Raw genomic sequence first — 17,488 nt, forward strand, 5'->3', positions numbered from 1 at the left:
TGCATACAGTATATATGGGGGGGGGCTTTTTTCATTCGGCATAATGATTTTTAAATTTTTGCATGTTGTATGTATAAATAGTTCATTCCTTTTCACTGCTGAATAGTATTCCATTGAAAGGATATACCACAATTGTTTGATGCATTCACCTATTTGGGGCATCTGGATTGTTTCCAGGTTTTGGGTATTCTAAACAAAGCAGGCACAGTTGCTTTTAATTTCTGCCTTTACTCTTTGGTAACTCCTCCTATGTTCTCTTTCAAAAGTGCCTCTTACTTGGCCATGGTTTGAAAACTGATAAGGCTAGGTTGAGGGTATACAGGAGTCCATCACACCATTCTGCCTATTTTTTTTTTTCAGTTCAAACTCATTTCCCTTTTATTAAAGTCCAAGTTACCATAGCATGGTTTGGTATTTAATAAAGAAAAAGGTGTTCAAATAAGGTAACATGTTATCATCAGCATTTCCAGAGGACAGTTTACAATCAAGTAGCAATACCAATAAATCCTTGGGACGCTTGTCCATGGGGTTTACACTTTGTCCAAGCCCAGGTCCTCTGAAGTGGACATTCCCAATTCATTTAAAGTTGGTCTGAGTTCCTGGATGACATCGAGGTAGATTTTCTTATGAGGTCCTGCATTGTCTTTAACAACCTCTAGGATGCAAACTGCCCTAGCAAAAGCATTGAACTGTCTGTATGCCTGCAAAGCAACATCAATGATTTGGGGTTCTGGAACCAGATCATAGCCAGCAAGTATATTCAATTATTTATGCAGTTCCCAGGTGTCTATCTCTGGCTTGTTGAAGCATGTCATCCAGCATGCATCAAACTCCTCATGTGCCTCATATGAACCACGGAAGCAGCAGCAAACTGACTGGATAGTGGTGGTGGGGATAGAAGTGCAGGAGGCCTCAGGGCCCGGGCACAGCGGCAGAGAACAATGGCCAGCATGACAGCAATGAGGACACACAGGCTGAGCCTAGAGAGATGACCCATTCTCTCTATTTTTCATATAGCCTTAAACTTTTCCATACTAAAGAAGGAAGGAAGGAAGGAAGGAAGGAAGGAAGGAAGGAAGGGAGGGAGGGAGGGAGGGAGGGAGGGAGGGAGGGAGGGAGGGAGGGAGGGAGGGAGGAATAAAGCACATTATAAAGTGCTTTTTCTTGACAGTATTGCCATACTAAAAATATTCAGTAATTCTGTAGCTAAGCTAATGGGTCAAACTTGAGGGCTTTATTTAAAGAAGGTTTAAGTGTAATTCCCATATAATACTATAATCATGGAGAGTGTTTGCTAAAAATACAAATTCTTTGTGCTATCCTCAGAACTACTGAATCAAGATCTACCACTCAAGTCATTCTTATGAGCAAGCAGGTTGGAAAACTGGAAAACACTGAATTCTCTTTCTGGATGATCTAACCTCCAATTTGGTTTCATATCAGAAAAAGAGGAACAAGAAATTTAATTCCTAATGTAATCTCTTTCTATTCCTATCTTTCCATTTCTCCTCCATCATTCTCAGATTCTCAAAAACACCGAAGGTATTATCTAGCAGCCAACTCATTACAGGGGAAAAAACAGTAATAAGGAGACGATCGATAAGAACTAGAAAGTAACTTGCAAATGGGAAACATAAGGAAAAAGGAAGTTAAGTATAAAGAGAAATATGAAGGCCAGGGCAAGGTGGTTCACGCCTGTAATCCCAGCACTTTGGGAGGCTGAGGCGGGCGGATCACCTGAGCTCAGAAGTTCAAGACCAGCCTGGACAACATGGAGAAACCCTGCCTCTACTAAAAATACAAAATTGCCGGGCATGGTGGCAGGTGCCTGTAATCCCAGCTTCTCGGGAGGCTGAGGCAGGATAATCACTTGAACCCGGGAGGCAGAGGTTGCGGTGAGCCGAGGTCGCACCACTGCACTCCAGCCTGGACAACAAGAGTGAAATTCCGTCTCAAAAAAAAAAAAAAAGATAAATATGTAAGAAGGTGAAACAGCAGACCTTGTCATGTTCTGATTTCTTCTCTTTCAGGTTAAATCAGGGCTTATCTAAGGTAAGGTCACAGCAATTAAGAGCCTAATCACAGAGATGAGGGATGAAGTCTTTGAGATTTTAACCTAGTCTCTAGTCGAGTTGGAGAACTTGGCTAATTCCAAGGCTCCTGGAGCTTGTGCCATCAGCACCTAGTTTTGTCAGTACAGTATCTACTTGGAATTTTGACCCCCATGTTTCTCATCCCCCCTAGAAAAATTACCCAATCCTCAGCACACATTAAACCCTGCCCCAGGCTCCAGGCCAAGTCCTGTGCTCAGTTTGGAAAGGTTTATTTGTAGGAGTAGTATTAATGGCTATTTACTAAGTCCCTACTGAGGGCCAGGCAAGAGTGAGGCACTTCCATGTGTGATCTGAATCTCAGGCTTCTTATTTTATAAATAAGGAAACTGTGGTCACAGACAATTCCATTGACTTGCCTAAGGTCATAAAAGAAAGATAGTATGAGGTTGAAATGAAGATTAGAAACCAAGCCTGTTTGACTCCCCAAACCATGGTTTTTCTAGAATAAGTCCAGTACCATGGGAAGGGAGCTTGGACTCTGGAGCCAGAGTATCTGGGTTCAAACCCTGGCTCTGCCACTTCCCTCTCTGTGCCTCACTTTCCCATTTGTAACACAGGAACAGTAACCAAATCTACTTCACAGGATTGTTGTGTAGATTAAACAAATTAATACACATAAGTGCTTAGCCCTTATTAAGTACCCCCAGGATGATAGTCATTATTACTCTCTGTACGAGGAATAAGGAGCAAGTTCATCTAGCTCTGATCTCATACCCCAGTTATGATAACCAATCATAACATTACCTTGTTCCTGACGCCAAGTTGCCTACTGGTCTTCAGGTTCCCGTTTCTTTAACACAGGGCCTGGTGACCTACTAGGACACAGGTTCCCCTGGGCCTGGGGCATCTTGTCAGTTTCTCCTTTCTCCTGCCCTTACTCCTGCCTCATAAGCGGCATTCTGTCCCTGGGCCCCAGCTCCCAGTTGAGGCACTTTCCAACATGCTTCTCTGCCAGGCAGGCTGCCCACCTCCCCACCCACCTTCCAGGAGCATTTCTTTACCTCCTGTTGGCCATCCCTGGTGACCTGTGTGCTGTGCTTTCCAGGACAACTCACTCTCTTTATGAGCTGTAGATTTGCCCCACTCCAGAGAGAATTTCCAACTCTTTCAAGGTTCTGAGCACTACTGGCCCAATTCTGCATCCTTCAATCCTTTCATATGATACTATTGAATGAGATCATGAAATAGGGTAGGTGTCTCATCATTATGGGTAGGATTCTGTCTTAGCATAACCACTGTATGCTAATAGGTGAGTACCAAGAAAAGGAAGCACTCCCACCTCCCTTTCATACTCTGTCAACTGCTCTTTTTTTTTTTTTTGAGATGGAGTCTCACTCTGTTGCCCAGGCTGGAGTGCAGTGGTGCAATCTCGGCTCACTGCAACCTCCACCTCCTGAGTTCAAGCAGTCCTCTGCCTCAGCCTCCCAAGTACCTGGGATTACAGGTGCCCATCACCACGCCCGATTAATTTTTGTATTTTTAGTAGAGACAGGGTTTCACCAACTTGGCCAGGCTGGTCTTGAACTCCTGACCTCGTGATCCACCCAGCCCAGCCCAACTGCTCTATTATACTTGCTCCAGGCCCTAGGTAAGAGAGCAATAGTAGACTGGTGTGATGTTGCTTTAATTAACATACAGACTCACCTACTGATAGCAAAAACCTTCACCAGGCCGGTGCAGTCGGTGGCTCACCCCTATAATCCTAGTGCTTTGTGAGGCCAAAGTGGGAGGATCACTTGAGCCCAGGAGTTCAAGACCAGCCTGGGCAACATAGCAAGACCTCATCTCTACAAAAAAAAAAAAAATCAAAAAAATTAGCTGGGTGTGGCAGTGCACACCTGTGGTCCCAGCTACTCAGGAGGCTGAGTTGGGAGGATCGCTTGGGACTGGGAGGTCATGGCTGCAGTGAGCTGTGATTGCACCACTGCACTGCACTCCAGCCTGGGTGACAGAGTGAGACCCTCTCTGAAAAACAAACAAACCAGCCAAAGACCTGTTTAAGCTCCACATTAATATTTTAAAATGTAAAGAGATAGTTAAGTCTTCACTGTGAAAAAATAAAATAAATTAAACAAAACAAAGAGATACTAATTGCATACTACGTTCTCAAGCTATTGGCCTTTTGCTTGTTTAATTCTTGCTAACAAAATATCAGAGGCCTAAAAGGCAAATTTCACTTGCAAATGCCAGTTGTTTCTTTTTAGTAATGACTTTTTTCAATGAGAGACAGAACAAACACAATGCTTAAAACTGTTCTCCAAAATGTAATTCTGACATATCACTGATAGGAGCGTAAGTATGCCAATCGCTTTGGAAAACACGTGCACGCACTACACTTCTAGGCACATACCCTGGAGAGAAACTCACGCATGCACGTTCAAGTGAGTTCAGAGCAACAGTGTTCATAATAGCAACCTCTGGAAACAACCCAATCTGTATGGAACGAAGAATAAATAAATACATCATGGCAGATATATACAAAGGATACTATTTTTTAGCCATAAAGAAATGAATGATTTGGGCCGGGCGCAGTGGCTCATGCCTGTAATCCCAGCACTTTGGGAGGCCAAGGTGAGTGGATCATTTGAGGTCAGGAGTTTGAGACCAGCCTGGACGACATGGTGAAACCCCACCTCTGCTAAAAGTACAAAATTAGCGGGGTGTGGGGTCGCGCGCCTGTAATCCCAGCTATTTGGGGGGCTAACACAGGAGAATCACTTGAACCCAGGAGGTGAAGGTTGCAGTGAGCCAAGATCGTGCCACTGCACTCCAGCCTAGGTGACAGAGTGAGACTCTATCTCAAAAAAAAAAAAAAAAAACTTGGCCAGGTGCAGTGGCTCATGCCTGCAATCCCAGCACTTTGGGAGGCCGAGGCGGGTGGATCACCTGAGGTCGGGAGTTCAAGACCAGCCTGACCAACATGGAGAAACCCCGTCTCTACTAAAAATGCAAAAATTAGCCAGGCATGGTGACGCATGCCTGTAATCCCAGCTACTCGAGAGGCTGAGGCAGGAGAATCACTTGAATCCAGGAGGCGGAGGTTGCAGTAAGCTGAGATCGCCCCATTGCACTCCAGCCTGGGCAAAAAGAGCGAAACTCCATCTCAAAAAAAAAAAAAAACAAAAAACTTTTCATCCTAGGCCAGGCAAGGTGGCTCACACGTGTAATCCTAGCACTTTGGGAGGCCGAGTTGGGCGGATTGCCTGAGCTCAGGAGTTCAAGGCCAGCCTGGGCAACATGGTGAAACTCTGTCTCTACTAAAACTACAAAAAAATTAGTTGGGCATGGTGGTGAATGTCTATAATCCCAGCTACTGGGAGGCTGAGGCAGGAGAATACCTTGAACCCTAGGAGGCAGAGGCTGCGTTGAATCACGATTGCCCCACTGCACTCCAGCCTGGGCAACAGAGCGAGACTCTGTCTCAAAAAATAAAATAAAACTTTTGAACCTTTTGTGGTTCACAAGCACAGAGATTGGGTTTTCACACTCATGTGTGAGATGTGCCTCTCTCAAACCTTATTATGACATCAGCACATCACGTATCTGATGTAGAAGATAATTTATTTTAGATTTTTTTTTTTTTTTTTTTGAGATGGAGTTTCGTTCCTGTTGCCCAGGCTGGACGTGATCTCGGTTCACACAACCTCCACCTCCTGGGTTCAAGCGATTCAGGCTGATGCCTCAGCCTCCTGAGTAGCTGGGATTACACGCACCTGGCTAATTTTATATTTTTAGTAGAGACAGGGTTTCTCCATGTTGGTCAGACTGGTCTCAAACTCCTGACCTCAGGTGATCTGCCCAGCTTGGCCTCCCGAAGTGCTGGGATTACAGGTGTGAGCCACCATGCCGCCCTTATTTTAGTTTTTTTTTAATTTAAAACTTTTGTGTTTTAAAGGTCACTATGAAAAAGTGAAAAGACAACCCACAGAATGGAAGAAAATGTTTGTAAATCAAATATTTGATGGGGGTCTAGCATCAAGAACATATGAGGAAGTTTTACAACTCAACAATAGAAGACATGTAACCCAACTGAAAACTAGACAAAGGATTTGAACAGAAATTTATTCAAAGAAGATATACAAATTGCTGGTAGATGAAAAGATCTCCAACATGATTCGTCATTAGGGAAATGCAAATCAAAACCACAATGAGATATCACTTCACACCTACTAGAATGGCTAGGACCAAAAAAACAGAAAGTACAGTGCTGGCCAGGATGCAGAGAAACTAGAACCGTTGTACACTGTAGGTGGGAATGTAAAACGGTGCAGGCACTGTGGAAAACAGTTTGGCAGTTCCTCAAAAACCTAAACATAGAATTACATATGACCCAGCAATTCCACCCCTAGGTATATGTCCCAAAGAATTGAAAACAAGTGATTAAATAAAAGCTTGTACGTGAATGTTCATAGCAGCATTGTTCATAATAGCCAAAAACTGGAAACAACCCAAATGTCCAATAATATAAATATTGTATATCCATGCAATCAAACATTATTAAGCCATGAGGCCAGGCATGGTGGCTCACACCTGTAATCCCAGCGATTTAGGAGGAAGAGGTGGAGGGATCAATTGAGGCCAGGAGTTCGAGACCAACCTGGCCAACATGGGGAAACCCTGCCTCTACTAAAAATACAAAAATTAGCCGGGTGTGGTGGCACACATCTGTAATCCCAGTTACTCGGGAGGCTGAGGCGGGAGGATCTCTTGAACCTGGGAGGCGGATGTTGCAGGGGGCTGAGATCGCACCAAAGCACTCCAGCCTGCTAGATAGAGCGAGACTTTATCTCAAAAAACAAACAAACAAACAAAAATCTTATATATATAATTAAGCCATGAAAAGGAATGAAGTACTTACTGTTTCATGCTCCAACACACACCTTTTATTAAACATTATGCTAAGCAAAAGAAGCCAAACATGAAGGTCACACATTGTATGATTCCATTTACATGAAATGTCTAGAACAGGCAAATCCATAAGGATAGAAAGTATAGATTAGTAGCTGTCAGTGGTTGGGGAAACCGGGAAATGGGGAGTGCCTGCCAATGGATACGAGGTTTCTTTTGGGAGTAGTGAAAATATTCTAGAATTAGTCAAGCAAGGTGACACACACCTGAAATCCAGCTACTCAGGAGGCTGAAGCAGGAGAATTGCTTGAGCCCAGGAGTTCAAAGCTGAAGTGCGTGATGATCGCACCTGTGAAAAGCCACTGTACTCCAGCCCACGCAACACAGCAAGACCCAATCTCCAAAAAAGGAAAAGAAAATATTCTAGAATTGAATAGTGGTGATGGGTGCACAACCTTAAGAATACTAAGAACCAGGGATCTGTACATTTGTTTAAAAGAATTAATTTTGTGGCATGTGAATGATATCTCTTTGAAAATTTACTAGGAAAAAAATAGCAAGTTATTGAAAACTAAATCCTCTATAATGCCATATGTATAGAAGGTCTGGGATCAAGAAGAGGCATATACAAAATGTTGAATAGGGGCCAGGCATGGTGGCTTACACTTGTAATCCCAGCACTTTGGGAGGCCAAGGCGGGAGGATCACCTGAGCTCAGGAGTTCAAGACCAGTCTAGGCAACATGACGAAACCCCATCTCTACTAAAAATACAAAAAATTGCCAAGACGAGCCTAAGCCAAAAGAACAAAGCTGGAGGCATCACGCTACCTGATGCCTATACTATACTACAAACTATACTACAAGGCTACAGTAACCAAAACAGCATGGTACTGGTACCAAAACAGAGATATAGACCAATAGAACAGAACAGAGCCTTCAGAAATAATACCACACATCTACAGCCATCTAATCTTTGACAAACCTGACAAAAACAAGAAATGGGGAAAGGATTCCCTACTTAATAAATGGTGCTGGGAAAATTGGCTAGCCATAAGTAGAAAGCTGAAACTGGATCCTTTCCTTACTCCTTATACGAAAATTAATTCAAGATGGATTAGAGACTTAAATGTTAGACCTAAAACCATAAAAATCCTAGAAGAAAACCTAGGTAATACCATTCAGGACATAGATAGGCATGGGCAAGGACTTCATGTCTAAAGCACCAAAAGCAACGGCAACAAAAGTCAAAATTGACAAATGGGATCTAATTAAACTAAAGAGCTTCTGCACAGCAAAAGAAACTACCATCAGAGTGAACAGGCAACCTACAGAATGGGAGAAAATTTTTGCAATTTACTCATCTGACAAAGGGCTAATATCCAGAACCTACAAAGAACACAAACAAATTTACAGGAAAAAAACAACCCCATCAAAAAGTGGGCAAAGGATATGAACAGACACTTCTCAAAAGAAGACATTTATACAGCCAAAAGACACATGAAAAAATGCTCATCATCACTGGCCATCAGAGAAATGCAAATCAAAACCACAATGAGATACCATCTCACATCAGTTAGAATGGCAATCATCAAAAAGTCAGGAAACAAAAGGTGCTGGAGAGGATATGGAGAAATAGGAACACTTTTACACTGTTGGTGGGACTGTAAACTAGTTCAACCATTGTGGAAAACAGTATGGCGATTCCTCAAGGATCTAGAACTAGAAATATCATTTGACCCGGCCATCCCATTACTGGGTATATACCCAAAGGATTATAAATCATGCTGCTATAAAGACACATGCACACATACGTTTATTGTGGCACTATTCACAATAGCAAAGACTTGGAATCAACACAAATGTCTATCAGTGACAGACTGGATTAAGAAAATGTGGCACATATATACCATGAAATACTATGCAGCCATAAAAAAGGATGAGTTTGCGTCCTTTGTAGGGACATGGATGCAGCTGGAAAACATCATTCTCAGCAAACTATCACAAGAACAGAAAACCAAACACCACATGTTCTCACTCATAGGTGGGAATTGAACAACGAGATCACTAGGACACAGGAAGTGGAACATCACACACCGGGTCTTATTGTGGGGAGCGGGGAGGGGGGAGGGATAGCATTAGGAGATACACCTAATGTAAATGATGAGTTAATGGGTGCAGCACACCAACATGGCACACATATACATATGTAACAAACCTGCACGTTGTACACATGTACCTTAGAACTTAAAGTATAAAAAAAAAAAAAAAATACAAAAAATTAGCTGAGCATGGTGGAGCATGCCTGTAAACCCAGCTACTTGGGAGGCTGAGGCAGGAGAATTGCTTGAACCCAGAAGGCAGAGGTTGCAGTAAGCTGAGATCATGACACTGCACTCCTCCTGCCTGGGCAACAGAGCGAAGACCCTGTCTCAAAAAAAACAGAAAGAAAGAAAATGTTGAATACACTCATAACATTCTACTTATTAAACTGGACAATCGATTTATGGGTAAATTGATTCATACCTGTGCAATATCCAATAAAAAATAAAAATTTTAAAACAGCAAGATGTTTTTCTTGTTTTTTAAGCCACGATCAACACAAAATTAAATCTGAATTTTTTTTTTTTTTTTTTTTGAGACAGGGTCTTGCTCTGTCACTCAGGCTGGAGTACAGTGGCGCAATCATGGCTCACTGCAGCCCTGAACTCCCAGACTCAAGTGATCCTCGCACCTCAGCCTCCCCAGTAGCTGGGATTACAGTCATGAGCCACTGCGCCCGTCCCTAAATCCGAATTTTTTGTTTTGAAGCAGAGTCTCACTCTGTTGCCCAGGCTGGAGTGCAGTGGCATGATCTTGGCTCACTGCAACCTCCACCTCCTGGGTTCAAGCAATTCTCATGCCTCAGCCTCCCAAGTAGCTGGGATTATAGGTGTGTGCCATCATGCTTGGCTAATTTTTGCATTTTTAGTAGAGACAGGGTTTCACCATGTTGGCCAGGCTAGTCTCAAACTCCTGACCTCAGGTGATCTGCCCGCCTCAGCCTCCCAAAGTGCTGGGATTATAGGCGTGAGTCACGGTGCCTGGCCCTAAATCTGAATTTAAATGACCATAAACTGGTAGTCAACCTCAACTAAGCAACCACCATGTGCAAAGCACTATCAAAGCTCCTACAGGGAGTTAAAAAAGAGGCAATAACAATCATAATCCTACAAGGAACCCATAATCTAAACCATGCCCAGCCACCGGCCCCAGAAAGCCATAAACCAACTTCCCCGTAGAATAATCTTAGCCAAGCTTTTGTCATTCCCAGCAGTGGCTATTAGTTTAAGCAACTCATTTCATACAATTAAAATACTAAATATGTTTTACTTTGTGCTTCAAAAATATATTTTGACAATCTCTTTCATCTCCCTTTTATAAGTCTCCTTTAAAAGGACTCAGGATGGATGCAGGTTTAGAGCATGCTTGGTGAATTGTAAAGAACTTGTTTACAAGGCTTAGTTTTTCACTTGAAGTCATGTATTTTTAAAGCCCTGACTTAAATGATATCTTTAGATTATCACACATTCTCATCTAGGCTCTATTACATCTTAGTTTCTGAATATTCATATAATGACATCTTAAAGTGCCTGTTTGCAAGATACAGTCTAGATAGACATAGTTTTCTAAAAATCAATCAAGGTTTCCCTCAAGATTTATAATAGCTTGAAGGTAATCTAAAATTGTATCTCTGTTTCTGGTTTCACCAAAGAATGGCAAATGCAAATAATGTTAACTTGAATAGTCTCTTTCCACTGAGAATGTTCATATTCTTAATTTACATTACAGTTTTGAAGATGTATGCTCCAGAAATGTTATCATTCCAGTAAATAACTGAGGAACATATTCCCATTTTAGGATATTTAGGATATTGGTACAAATAACTTGACAATGAATTAACATCAACTTCTCTTTGGTTATGAAAAATAATGGTGTTGCTGGAATGGAATTTGTAGCCAAAAAGCCCAGGAATTTTGTTCGTTTGTTTTGAGATGGAGCCTGGCTCCGTCGCCCAGGCTGGAGTGCAGTGGCGCAATCTCAGCTCACTGCAACCTCCGCCTCCCAGGTTCAAGGGATCCTCCTGTCTCAGCCTCCCAAGTAGCTGGGATTACAGGCACCTGCCCACCACACGTGGATAATTTTCCTGTTTTTAGTGGAGACAGGGTTTCAGGATGTTGGCCAGGCTGGTCTCAAACTCCTGACCTCAGGTGATCTGCCCGCCTCAGCCTCCCAGAAAGGTGGGACTACAGCCGTGAGCCACCGCGCCTGACCAAGCCCAGGGTTTACACCCAGCTCTGCCATTAATGATCGGGGTAATTTTGTCAAATCCTCTAAGCCTCAATTTCCACATCTGTTAAATGAAGATAATAGGATCCACCTTGGAGGATAACTGCAAAATTGAAATGAGATGATTAAGACATTGGGCCTGGCCCACTAGAATGTTCCATAAATGTTGGCCCTCTGTGTTTTCCCTTCCCCTTAAAGCAAAGCCTTGCTAAATAAATGTCCACACAGACACACATATAATTATAATTAAATGTTTATACACTAAAAAAGTTGGCTTCACCATTTTCTAAATTTTCTCCTCTGCATACAAAATTATAATCTTAAACTGTGTCTCAAAATATCTAATGAGAACCTTATTTTTAAAATTAAAACAAATGAGCAAGTAGGGAATAGTTCATTTTTAGCCTTTATGAATATAATTGAGGGTTTCATTTCTACACCCAAATACCTACTGGTTTCTGTAACAAAGAAAGCAGTCATGACTTTTTTTTTTTTTTAAGAGATGGGGTCCCACTATGTTGCCCAGGCTAGTCTCAAACTCCTGGACTCAAGCAATCCTCCCGCCTCGGCCTCTTGGCATTACAGGCACAAGCACTGCACCCGGCCAGACCTATGTTTTATGATTTAGATGTTACTGAAAAGTCAGTGACTTAGAGAAAGACACAAAGGCATGCTTATCACATCTGCCACGCGGCTAAGAGGAACGGTTAATATAGATATAACAGAAGCAAGAATCAAAAATGTAGTCAGTTCAGGCGCAGTGGCTCACGCCTGTAATCCCAGCACTCTGGGAGGCCGAGGCGGGCAGATCACTTGAAGTCAGGCGTTCCGGACTAGTCTGGTCAACATGGTGAAACTCCATCTCCACTAAAAATACAAAAATTAGCTGGTCATGGTGGTGGGCACCTGTAAGCCCAGCTACTTGGGAGGCTGAGGCAAGAGAATCACTTGAGCCTGGAAGGGGAGGTTGCAGCCAACAGCTATTGCGCCACTGCACTCCAGCCTGGGCAACAGAGCGAGACTCCATCTCAAAAAACAAACAATAAAAACATGTGGTCAAACTTGAAACTAGTGGATGCCATTCACTGCATTTGTTTCAAAGTCCTATGGTTATGGTTGCTGTTGTATGGCTGCTTGTTTCTGGCAGAACACATACCCACAGGTTAGAGAGACAGATTTGTCAGGAAATGGGGGAGGAGTGCGGGGGTGGAGAAGACCAAATGTAACTGACCACCTTGTCAGCAGCAGCCGGCAGTTTGATGCAGCTTCTGAAAATGACAGTGCTAGTGTTAAAGCTGAAGTTCCAGTGATTTCAGCATTGGTCTTCCAATATTTAAGATCAGTAAATAACGGCCCATGGGCCAAATGCAGCCCACAGCCTGTTTTCATACGCCTCTCCATCTACAAATGGGTTTTGCATTTTTAAATGGTTGGGGAAAAAAAAAAAGCAAAAGGCACATAATATTTTGTGGCATGTGAAAATTTTATGAAATTCAAATTTCAGTGTCCATAAATAAAATGTTACAGGAACACAGCCACACCTATTCATTTACATGTTGCCCTATGCCTGCTTTCATGTTACAAGGTCAGAGTTGAGTAGTTGCAACAGAGACTTTACGGCTTGCAAGTCTAATATATTGCTATCTGGCGGTTTGCAGAAAAAGTTGGTTGACCTCTGCTCTAAAGCATTGCGTTCAATGCTTATTGTCCTTTTCTAAAGGACAATAAGAAAGAGGAACCACAGGAATGGTGAGGGAGACAAAAGCATTTCATAAATTCAATCTGAAGGAATTGAGAGTAGTAAGCCAGTGGAAGAGAAGACCAAAGGACAACATTCTAGATTTTTTTTTTTTTTTTTTTTAGATGGAGTCTCTGTCTCTAGGCTGGAGTGCAGTGGCACTATCCCAGCTAACTGCAACCTCCGCCTCCTGGGTTCAAGCAATTCTCTGCCTCAGCCTCCTGAGTATCTGGGATTACAGGCGCCCACTACCACGCCCAGATAATTTTTTGTATTTTTAGTAGAGACAGGGTTTCACCATCTTGGCCAGGCTGGTCTTGAACTCCTGACCTCGTGATCTACCTGCCTCAGCCTCCCAAAGTGCTGGGATTACAGGCAAGAGCAACCGCACCCAGCCAACATTACAGATTTCTTCAAATGTTTAAAGAGTCAGCATGCAGAAGGGGCTTGTGTGTGTGTCACTATAGCGGTAGAAACGATCCTGAAAGCTCTAAGGAATCACATACCAATTAAACATGAGAAAGCATCTTCCAACAGATCAAAGTGGAAAACTGCAGAGGTTATATTACCAAAAAGAGCCCACACCCAAGTGATAGCTGGTATTAAGCCCAAAGGCAAGATGATTGCCACCCAAGATTATTGTAGAAAGGACTCTCAAGTGGGTAGGAAGTTGAACTGGTTTAATACTCAGGTTCTTTCTATGATTTTATCTCAAAATAAAGAAAACTGGCCAGGCACGGTGGCTCACGCCTGTAATCCCAACACTTTGGGAGACCAAGGCGGGTGGATCACTTGAGGTCAGGAGTTTGAGACCAGCCTGGTCAACATGGTGAAACCCCGTCTCTACTAAAAACACAAAAATTAGCTGGGTGTGGTGGCACATGCTTGTAATCCCAGCTACTCGGGAGGCTGAGGCAGGAGAATTGCTTGAACCCAGGAGGCGGAGGTTGCAGTGATGCGGTGAGCTGAGATGGCGCCATTGCACTCCAGCCTGGGTGACATGACAGAGTGAGACTCCATCTCAAAAAAAAAAAAAAAAAAAAAAAAACAGAAAGAGAGAAAGAAAACAGTCATAATTGGCAGGTGAAAGTGTAAAGAACAATTTCTGCTACCACATTCACTGAGGATTAGACCCTACAGGGAAATCTTTTATTATATATTTATATATGTATTTTATTATATATAGTTATATGTAATAAATATATATCAATTAAAATGGGCATGTTAAAAAGGCCTTTCATTTAAATAGAGTACATCAGCTATAAGAATCACATTAGGAAAAGAAGGGTTATTTTTAGAAAGAGGGCTCCGGTTACACAAAATAAGGAAAGGACATCCACTGCTAAATAAAATGAACTGAAATCTTTCCTTGTGTTACTACAGGAAATCAGCATGGCACTACTTGAAAGAGGGAAAAAGTCTATATATAAAACGGAAAGGGGGAGGAATGCGTTTAAAAAAAAAAAAAACTAAACTATAAACTACAGTTAAGGGCACAGTCGTGTGACTTATTTGCACCAGACTTCTTCGCAAAATAGTTTTGCAAATGACTTCCCAAAGCACAGCCACCTGTTAGGCTGTTACTTTGGCCTATTTCCAATGGCAATCTTGTCACCCGAGCAAGAGACACACCACCATAGCAACATAAACATCAGGGTGCTGGAGAATGAAATTTAAAGTAGCAATTTATAGCCCCTGCAGGGCTGGAAATAAAGTAATCCTTAAGCCTTTATGACTATGACACAGCATTCCCACTGGGCAAACTTAGATCCCATGGGCATCTTAGGATTTCCCATTGGCCATGTGGAAAGCAGAGAGTCCAAAATACCTATTGCACTAGAGGGTACCCCTAAAATAAAGGCATTTTAAAGTGTGAGACAGTATCTAGCCCACCATGATCCCCAGGTGTTTTCACATTCCCCACAAATGGACAACGATCACGACCCCTTGTATTTGCAGAGTAGGCTCTGTATTGCATGAGATCAGCCCCTAATACAGGCCAAAAGAGGGCATTTGACAGTTGAGAACATTGACAGGTGAGGCCCAGGAAAATGAGTCTTTCTCAATCAAATCATTGATATCACACAGCAAGGACAGACTAGATCTTCTGTGTCCACACTCTTCCACAGTACTACACCAACCCCAGCTCTGAGCAACTTACAGGTACTTTGGCTCAGGGAGATAAAATGCAAAGGTGTTTCATCAATAAGAGGGTAAAGTAAAATGAAAGAAAAACCAAGTTTAAAGTGACTATGCCTCTTTTCAGGGGTAAATTTTTGCATTGTTGGAATTTGCCGTTTGATATTGGAATACATTCTTAAATAAATATGGTTCTGTTATACATCATTTTAATGCACATTTTTTCACTTTTTTTGCTAATGACTTATTACTTGCTGTTTATTTTATATTTATTTTAGACTATGGAAATGATGTTAGACAAAAAGCAAATTCGAGCAATTTTCTTATTCGAGTTCAAAATGTGTGGTAAAGCAGTGGAGACAACTCTCAACATCAGCAATGCATTTGCCCCCAGGAATGGCTACAGAATGTACAGTGCAGTGGTGGTCCAAGAAGTTTTTCAAAGGAGACAAGAGCCTTGAAGATGAGGGTCATAGTGGCCGGCCATTGAAAGCTGACAACAACCAATTGAGAACAACCACCAAAGCTTACCCTCTGCTGGGCGCAGTGGCTCATGCCTATAATCCCAGCACTTTGGGAGGCCGAGGTAAGCAGATCTCACAAGGTCAGGAGTTCCAGACCAGCCTGGCTAACACGGTGAAACCCCGTCTCTACTAAAAACACAAAAGTTAGCCTGGCATGGTGGCATGTGCCTGTATGGCATGTATGGCATGTGCTGGGACAACAGGCGCCTGCCACTACGCCCGGCTAATTTTTTTGTATTTTTAGTAGAGACGGGGTTTCACTGTGTTAGCCAGGATGGTCTCGATCTCCTGACCTCGTGATCTGCTCGCCTCGGCCTCGCAAAGTGCTGGGATTACAGGCGTGAGCCACCATGCCCGGCCTTGAACACTTTTAAGTATTGATGCAAAAGCAAGTGGTCAGCTGTGACCAAATTCGCAATTCAAAAAGATCTAAGATAAGCAGAAAGCAAGCTGAACATCCTGATTGGAGATGAGACACACCCAAACATGTGTCTCGAGGTGGCTGCAAAGTCCTCTGGTCTGAGCCAGAGTGAGCAGGTTTTACCCCAGTCCATGATTTTGAGAGATGTTCAGGGCAGATCCTGCACTCAGCAGAGAGCTACAAAAGCTAGGACTCCAGCCCTAAAATCCCAATCCATTAACCCTGACGTCATTTCGCCACTGCATCTTTTTACTTTGTTCTTAACTTTTCTCAAAAAGAGAGGCCTGGAAGAGCCTTGCGGCAGTTCCTTCTCCAAGTCTAGAGAACAGATTGTTGGCCAGGACAGCACTGAGGTGGTATTCTGGAGATGAAAAATAGATGAATCCATGAGGAAGCTTTTGTGATACCAGAGATCTGGCTGCTTTTGATCTAAGAACCAGTACTAAACTCCCTCTTTAAAAAATAAGGTGGTCGCGGCCAGGCACAGTGGCTCACGCCTGTGGTCCCAGCTACTCAGGAGGCTAAGGCTTCAGCTCAGGGAGGTGAAGGCTGCAGTGAGCAATGACTGCACCACTGCACTCCGGTTTGGGCAACAGAGAGAGACCCCATCTCAAAAAATAAAACTAAGGCCAGGTGTGGTGGCTCATGCTTGTAATCCCAGCACTTTGGGAGGCCGAGGCTGGTGGATCACCTGAGGTCAGGAGTTTGAGATAAACCTGGTCAACATGATGAAACCCCATCTCTACTAAAATACAAAAATCAGCCAGGTGTGGTGGCGGGTGCCTGTAATCCCAGCTACTTGGGAGGCTGAGGCAGAAGAATTGCTTGAACCTGAGGGCAGAGGTTGCAGGGAGCTGAGATCACGCCACTGCACTCCAGCCTGGGCAACAGAGTGAGACTCTGTCTTAAAAATAAAGAAAGAAAGAAAAATAAAAAATAAAACATAAGATGGTTTCTGACAAACATAACCAAAATGTAAAAGAAACAACTCCTAGAGAACATGGTCAAAAAGCTGAGCACCTACGTAAATAATGGCTAATTTTAAGTATACTTACCCCTTTGAAAGTGTTTTTCTTGAAAAGGCTTAAGGGGATTATTCCATTTGGACCCCTGATAGCCTAATTACCTTAAAAACACACATGCACACACAACCACCACCAACCTCCTTTTCAGACAAATTTTGGCAAAAAGAAAAATCTCAAAGTGTGCCCATATCTGCAGTACTATAAGTCATACTGCTGAAAAGCATAATTACACTCAGCTGTGTCCAAGTTTCCATCAAACACAATCCAAAAGAGGTGAACTATTAAGTCCTGAATCTAAAGGTTTTCCATTTTGAACATGATGCCTCTTCATGAGCAGCAAAAACAGAGTATC

The 17,488-nt window shown here is 42.8% G+C and overlaps 1 protein-coding gene and 1 non-coding gene across 2 annotated transcripts in view; one reads left to right on the top strand and one right to left on the bottom strand.

The window, feature by feature from the left end:
• Window positions 1-17,488, bottom strand: part of PITPNC1 (phosphatidylinositol transfer protein cytoplasmic 1) — a 318,864-nt gene that overhangs the window by 283,694 nt on the left and 17,682 nt on the right. The gene's annotated exons all lie outside the window — the stretch shown is intronic.
• LOC119622234 (small nucleolar RNA U13) lies at window positions 5,560-5,663 on the top strand. The gene has a single exon (XR_005238904.1). It is a non-coding gene; the product is annotated as a small nucleolar RNA U13 (small nucleolar RNA).

This window comes from Chlorocebus sabaeus, chromosome 16, assembly GCF_047675955.1.
Source record: "Chlorocebus sabaeus isolate Y175 chromosome 16, mChlSab1.0.hap1, whole genome shotgun sequence".
Lineage (NCBI taxonomy): Eukaryota > Metazoa > Chordata > Mammalia > Primates > Cercopithecidae > Chlorocebus > Chlorocebus sabaeus.